The sequence below is a fragment of the Balaenoptera physalus genome (assembly GCF_965194825.1).
Source record: "Balaenoptera physalus genome assembly, chromosome: 7".
NCBI classification, from domain to species: domain Eukaryota; kingdom Metazoa; phylum Chordata; class Mammalia; order Artiodactyla; family Balaenopteridae; genus Balaenoptera; species Balaenoptera physalus.
Genome location: NC_138886.1, coordinates 28,342,881 through 28,350,255, shown reverse-complemented (window position 1 = coordinate 28,350,255; position 7,375 = coordinate 28,342,881). Strand labels below are relative to the sequence as shown.

At 35.1% G+C, this 7,375-nt stretch overlaps 1 long non-coding RNA gene across 1 annotated transcript; it reads left to right on the top strand.

Annotated features, from left to right (window-relative positions):
- The first annotated feature begins 377 nt into the window (after nucleotides 1-377).
- LOC309665091 lies at nucleotides 378-5,392 on the top strand. Its single transcript, XR_014266211.1, has 2 exons — nucleotides 378-624; nucleotides 961-5,392. It is a non-coding gene; the product is annotated as an uncharacterized lncRNA (long non-coding RNA).
- Nucleotides 5,393-7,375: the final 1,983 nt, after the last annotated feature.

The window sequence follows — 7,375 nt, the reverse complement described above, 5'->3', positions numbered from 1 at the left end:
AGGTTAAGCATGAACCAGTAAAATAAAACCTATTTCTTATTACCATATTGCCAGGGTGTACTAAGGAAATACATATACATGTATATATTTATGTGTAACCAGAGTGTTTAACAATATTTTTTTAAATACGGCTCATATGATAAAATACCATGCAGTCATTCTGAATAAGTTTTTAAATAAATATTTAAAGAGCTTAGGATAAAGTTAAACTGTAAGAAGGAAAAGAAGAATATTTCATTGTCTATATAGTGTGGTTCAAATATTTATTAAAGAAATATACAGGTAGAGATATAAAAAATACCAAAATATTAATGCTACTATTTTATCATAGCAGAATTTTGTTTGCTATTGTGTTTGTTAGCATTCTAAAACAATAAATATAATGACACTAAAAGACTAAATGTAAAAAGCTGGGCAGACAAGTGTAAACAGTGCTATCATTAGTATTCTCACCTAATTCTCATAACTTTTTATGTATTAGTCTCATAATTACTTTATGTAAAATGATAAAAAGTTAAAGCAAAAAACAGTTGCAATAACTGTGCAATATGTACTTTTAAAACAGACTTTAATGTTATTCAGAAAACTGTTAATGAAGCTTATCTCTGGATGGGAGTGTTACAGGTAATTTTTTTTTTTTTCTTTTTCTTTTTCAGGTAATTTTTTTTTAATTAATTAATTTATTTATTTTTGGCTGTGTTGGGTCTTCGTTTCTGTGCAAGGGCTTTCTCTAGTTGTGGCAAGCGGGGGCCACTCTTCATCGCGGTGCGTGGGCCTCTTACTATCGCGGCCTCTCTTGTTGCAGAGCACAGGCTCCAGACGCGCAGGCTCAGTAGTTGTGGCTCACGGGCCTAGCTGCTCCGTGGCATGTGGGATCTTCCCAGACCAGGGCTCGAACCCGTGTGTCCTGCATTAGCAGGCAGATTCTCAACCACTGCGCCACCAGGGAAGCCCCCTCAGGTAATTTTTTAAAATAGTTTTTTTCTCATTTTCTTTCTTCCTCTTTTTTCTCCTCCTCCTCCTCTTTCTTCTCTTCCCCTTCCTTCCCTCTTCTTCTTACAATTAATCAGAAAAGTAAATGTTATTAATTCCTTTAAATGTATCTACACTTTTACTTCATGAATATGTTTCTGCCTGGTGTCTTTTTGTGCCATTGTGGAAAGCAAAAATACCATATTTTTCTAAAGCAAATTTGAGTCTCATCCATACCATGAAGTGTCCCAGGTGACTACTCTTCCCTCCATCTCACACAACACTCCTGAAAAGATCTGGCATGTAGACCATGATTTGTTGTGTCCTACATTGACACTACAATATAAGCCCTATGAACAGAGTCCTTCACTCAATCTCCTCAGTTCATGGAATATAGTAGCTGCTTAATATTAATTGGGCAATTAATATTTTTGAATGCTCATCACACGTCCTCTCTTGATTCCATTATAATAACAGTGATGATTTCCGAATTCCTTTCATCAGCCTAGACTCATTCCCTGAGCTTCAGCCCCACCTGTACAACAGCCTGTCCAGTACCTGCATCTGGATGTCCCATGGTCCCCTCAAATCCACGTAGCTGAACAGAGCTCATGATCCTCCCCGAACACCTGTCTCTCTCCACTACTTGAGTTGATGGTGTTGCCATTCATCCACTTACCACCCCAGACTCTCTCCTTTCACTTTACCTCCATCCATGAGCAAACTCTGCTGATTCCGGCTATTAAATATACCTGAGTCAATTACATCTCAATAAAACTGGAAAAATTTTTTTAAATTAAACAAAAATACTGTTGAGTGCTCGACAGATGCTGTTGACCCTAGGTTAACCACCTCAACACCAGAATATTTAAAATATTGATTAAGAGAAAACCTATATATCTTTCTCCTATTGATCTAAATTTAGTATTTTTAAAACACTTACCAGGTCATTTTCCAATTAAGAAAATATTAAGAAGACAATAAACAAGACATGTCTAACAAATTCCACAGTTCTTGCCACCCTCATACCTCAGAGGACAGGGCAGTGTCTCTGGATTCCAAGAGCATCAAGTCCACTTTAGTTTTCTCTCCAAATCCCACATTTTATGGGGAATGGGTATTTTATTAAAACATTCAGCAGTGAAGTATTTCTGCAGATCAAATGTTGATTTTGCATGCATTTATTTACTCACAATCAACTCATATTAAGTCTGCAAGTCCTGTTTATTGTCTCCTTAATATCTTTCATATCCATTCCCATCTCTATCACTGTCATTTGCCCAGATTACCGTAATATTTTCTCAGACTTCAATTGCATTACTGCACCTTTAATCTCCTTCATAATTTGATCAGAATGGCAGAAGGGGCTTTCAAATATGCAAATCTGGTCTTTTCACTTTGGTTTTTAAAAATCCTTCAGTAGTTCTTTGTTTACCGGATAAAATTTAAATTTCTAATTTTACTGAACAAGACTGTCGTGATCTGCTCCTTTCCATTATTTGCCCTTCTTCCACAACTATTACTCTGTGTATAATTAATTACTATATTTAATTGGTACTAATTAAGTATATCTACAAGTATACTAAAAAGTGATATATTAAGTACTTGTGGTTACCCCAGCTGTTTCATGACCTTCTTACCAGATCAATTCTGAATGAAATATGCTCTTATAGACAACTCCAAGTTATCTTAGCTATGTAATCATTTTTCAAGATTTGGCTTAATTTGCTCTGAGAAATTCCCCTCTTCAACTTGAGTTAAAGCTCTCACTCCCTACTGTCATCCTCTGTCTGTGCATATCTATCTTCATGCCCTCTATTGTATTTTCCTGGTTGCTTGTGTGCCCCTACAATTAGAATATGAGTAAATTAAAGATAATTTGATTCATCCTTTTTTTGCCAACAGGAATTACATTGGATTATACTTAGCAGGGTCTTCAAAAGGCATTTATTGAATGAAAGCACACATAACCAACATCAAATCTTCGAAGAAACCTCACTGCTAAATGTTCTAATAAAATTTTCCACTTTCCATGAGTGCATATGATAGGATAGAAAACCAAAGGAAACCACTGACCAAACAAAAAGACAACCTACTGAATGGAAGAAATATTTGCAAATGATATGACTGATAAGGGGTTAATATCCAACATATATAAACAGCTCATTTAACTCAACATCAAAAAAAAAAACAACCCAATTAAAAAATGGGCAGAAGACCTGAGTAGACATTTTTCCAAAGAAGACATACAGATGGCCAACAGACACATGAAAAGATGCTCAACATTGTTAACCATCAGAGAAATGCAAATTAAAACCACAATGAGATATCACCTCACACTTGTTGGAATGGCTATCATCAAAAAGAACACAAATAACAATGTTGGAGAGGATGTGGAGAAAAAGGAACCCTCATACGATGTTGGTGGGAATGCAAATTGGGGAAGCCACTGTAGGAAACAGTATGAAGCTTTCTCAAAAAACTAAAAAATAGAACTACCATATGACCCAGCAATTCCACTCCTGGATATATATCTGAAAAAAACAGAAACACTAATTCAAAAAGATACATGCCCACACCCCTCCAATGTTCATAGCAGCATTACCTACAATTGCCAAGATATAGAAGCAACCTAAGTATCCATCAACAGATGAATGGATTAAGAAGCAGTGGTATGTCTATACAATGGAATACTATTCAGCCATAAAAAACAATGAAATTTTACCATTTGCAACAACATATTGCGTTGGCCAAAAAGTTCATTTGGTTAGTGAATACATTGCTCAATAAAATTCTTGGTGAAAATGAAAAATGTGTCTTTTATTTTTACTTAAAACTGAATGAGACTTAATTGATGTTTATAGGACATCCCATCCCAGAACAACAGAATACAATTTCTTCTCAGGTGCTCATGGAACATTCTCCAAGCTAGATCATATCTTGGGTCACAAATCAAGCCTTGGTAAATTTAAGAAAATTGAAATCATATCAAGTATCTTTTCCGACCACAACACTATGAGACTAGATATCAATTACAGGAAAAAATCTGTAAAAAATACAAACACATGGAGGCTAAACAATACACTACTAAATAAGTAAGAGATCACTGAAGAAATCAAAGAGGAAATCAAAAAATACCTAGAAACAAATGACAATGAAAATACGATGACCCAAAACCTATGGGATGCAGCAAAAGCAGTTCTAAGAGGGAAGGTTATAGCAATACAATCCTACCTCAAGAAACAAGAAACATCTCAAATAACCTAACCTTACACCTAAAGCAATTAGAGAAATAAGAACAAAAAAACCCCCAAAGTTAGCAGAAGGAAAGAAATCATAAAGATCAGATCAGAAATAAATGAAAAAGAAATGAAGGAAATGATAGCAAAGATCAATAAAACTAAAAGCTGGTTCTTTGAGAAGATAAACGAAATTGATAAACCATTAGCCAGACTCATTAAGAAAAAAAGGGAGAAGACTCAAATCAATAGAATTGGAAATGAAAAAGAAGTAACAACCAACACTGCAGAAATACAGAGGATCATGAGAGATTACTACAAGCAACTCTATGCCAATAAAATGGACAACCTGGAAGAAATGGACAAATTCTTAGAAAAGCACAACCTTCTGAGACAGAACCAAGAAGAAATAGAAAATATAAATAGACCAATCACAAGCACTGAAATTAAAACTGTGATTAAAAATTTTCCAACAAACAGAAGTCCAGGACCAATGGCTTCACAGGCGAATTCTATCAAACATTTAGAGAAGAGCTAACACCTATCCTTCTCAAACTCTTCCAAAATATAACAGAGGGAGGAACACTTCCAAACTCATTCTACGAGGCCACCATCATCCTGATACCAAAACCAGACAAAGATGTCACAAAAAAAGAAAACTACCGGCCAATATGACTGATGAACATAGGTGCAAAAATCCTCAACAAAATCCTAGTAAACAGAGTGCAACAACACATTAAAGGGATCCTACACCACGATGAAGTGGGATTTATCTCAGGAATGCAAGGATTCTTCAATATACACATATCAATCAATGTGATACACCATATTAACAAACTGAAGAATAAAAACCATATGATCATCTCAATAGATGCAGAAAAAGCTTTCAACAAAATTCAGTACCAATTTGTGATAAAAACCCTCCAGAAAGTAGGCATAGAGGGAACTTACTTCAACATAATAAAGGCCATATATGACAAACCCACAGCCAACATCATTCTCAATGGAATATTACTCAGCCATAAAAAGAAATGAAATTGAGTTATTTGCAGTGAAGTGGATGGACCTAGAGACTGTCATACAGAGTGAAGTAAGTCAGAAAGAGGAAAACAAATACCATATGCTAACACATATATATGGAATCTAAAAAAAAAAAAAAAAAGGTTCTGAAGAACCTAGGGGCAGGACAGGAATAAAGATGCAGATGTAGAGAATGGGCTTGAGGACATGGGGAGGGGGAAGGGTAAGCTGAGAGGAAGTGAGAGAGTGGCATGGACATATATACAGCACCAAAAGTAAAATAGATAACTAGTAGGAAGCAGCCGCATAGCACAGGGAGATCAGGTCAGTGCTTTGTGACCACCTAGAGGGGTGGGTTAGGGAGAATGGGAGGGAAAAGCAAGAGGGAGGAGATGTGGGGATATATGTATATGCATAGCTGATTCACTTTGTTATAAAGCAGAAACTAACACACCATTGTAAAGCAATTATACTCCAATAAAGATGTTTAAAAAAAAAAAAAAACTGAATGAACTTTTTGGCCAACCCAGTAGGTGGACTTGGAGGGTATTATGTTAAGTGAAACAAGTCATAAAGAGAAAGACAAATACTGTATGATATCACTTATATGTGGAATCTAAAAAATAAAGCAAACTACTGAATATAACAAAAAAGAAACACTCACAGATATAGAAAACAAACTAATGGTTACCAGTGGAGAGAAGGAAAGGGGGAGGGGCAAGATAGTGGTAAGGGATTAAGTGGTACCAACTACTATCTATATAATACATAAGCTACAAGGATATATTGTACAACATAGGGAATATAGTCAATATTTTATAACAACTATAAATGGAATATAACTTTTAAAAATTGTGAATCACTGTGCAGTACACCTGAAAATTATACAATATTGTACATCAACTATACCTCATTAAAAAAAAAAAATAGTGGTGTTTTACTGTCTTAAAATCCAGAGTCCTTTCCCTATTGCCTGGTATGTCAGGTGACAAAAACCATGGAGTAACTATTCTTAGACCTTGATTGCATTAGAATCACCTACCTTCTCCCACTGAAAATCTCAATCATTAGGGTTAGTGTCTGGCTTGGGCATCTGTATTGTAACAGCTGATCCTAATGAACACAGAAATCTGAGAACCAGAGCTATGGAGGGTGCTTTGAATATTTTTTGTTTGTTTTGCAATGTTTAAGAGATCTTAAAAAGAAACAAAATGCTGCTCCATTTTTGCTAGCATATTTTATTCTATCCTCTGGGACTATTGTCTTGTCTACTTTCTTTGTCTTTGAAGTCAATAAATTCTAGTCTTGAAGCTGTTGAAAAAAGTTCCCCCTTAACACCTCCATCCACCCATTTTAATTAAACCACAGATCCTAGGTCTTTAAAGACATCTCAGGTTTTAGACTGAGCCATCCCTCCAGTGACACCAGCCATGGATCAAAACATCTTTCAGATGACCTTCTGGGACTCTGCTGCTCACTTGCAGAGGCAACTGCATTTGGCATTCCTCAAGAAGCTTTCAGTATAATCTGAGCATTTCAAGTGCCTAAATGGAAGGGAACCTATGAATTTTGGAGCTCTTTCTAACATACAATATCTTAAATGGCATGATTTCCCCCCAAACAAGATCTTCATTAATTTATAAAACTCACACAAAGTGATGGAAAGGAGTTCTTGGTCTGATACAGCAGTATAATGCCCTATGGGAAAGTACTTTCAGAAATAAAAACCAATAGTGTTCTACTTTGACTATCTTTGTAGATTTAAAAGATGATTAAAAGAAACTCCAATAAGTTTTTTGTATTTTAACTTTTGTAGCAGTGAATGATTGGAATTTTACTATCACTCTTATTATAGTACTTCAGAGTACTTATAAATCTATTTTGCACAAAAGCAGCTTTCATGTTTCACTCAGAAGTATTAATGCCTTTTCTTTACTACAGGAGAAAAGATGGTAAGAAATGAAGAGTTGACTATTCTTATTGTCAAAGGACATTCAGATGAGATCTGTGTTTTGCTATAAATGTGTGCAGTGTGTTTGTTAATATACAAATGAAAGTATCAGTACCAATTCTTTAAAATAGTATATATGATTTCTTAAAGTCAATAGTTCATATCACATTTTCATTAACAAGGACTTTGGATT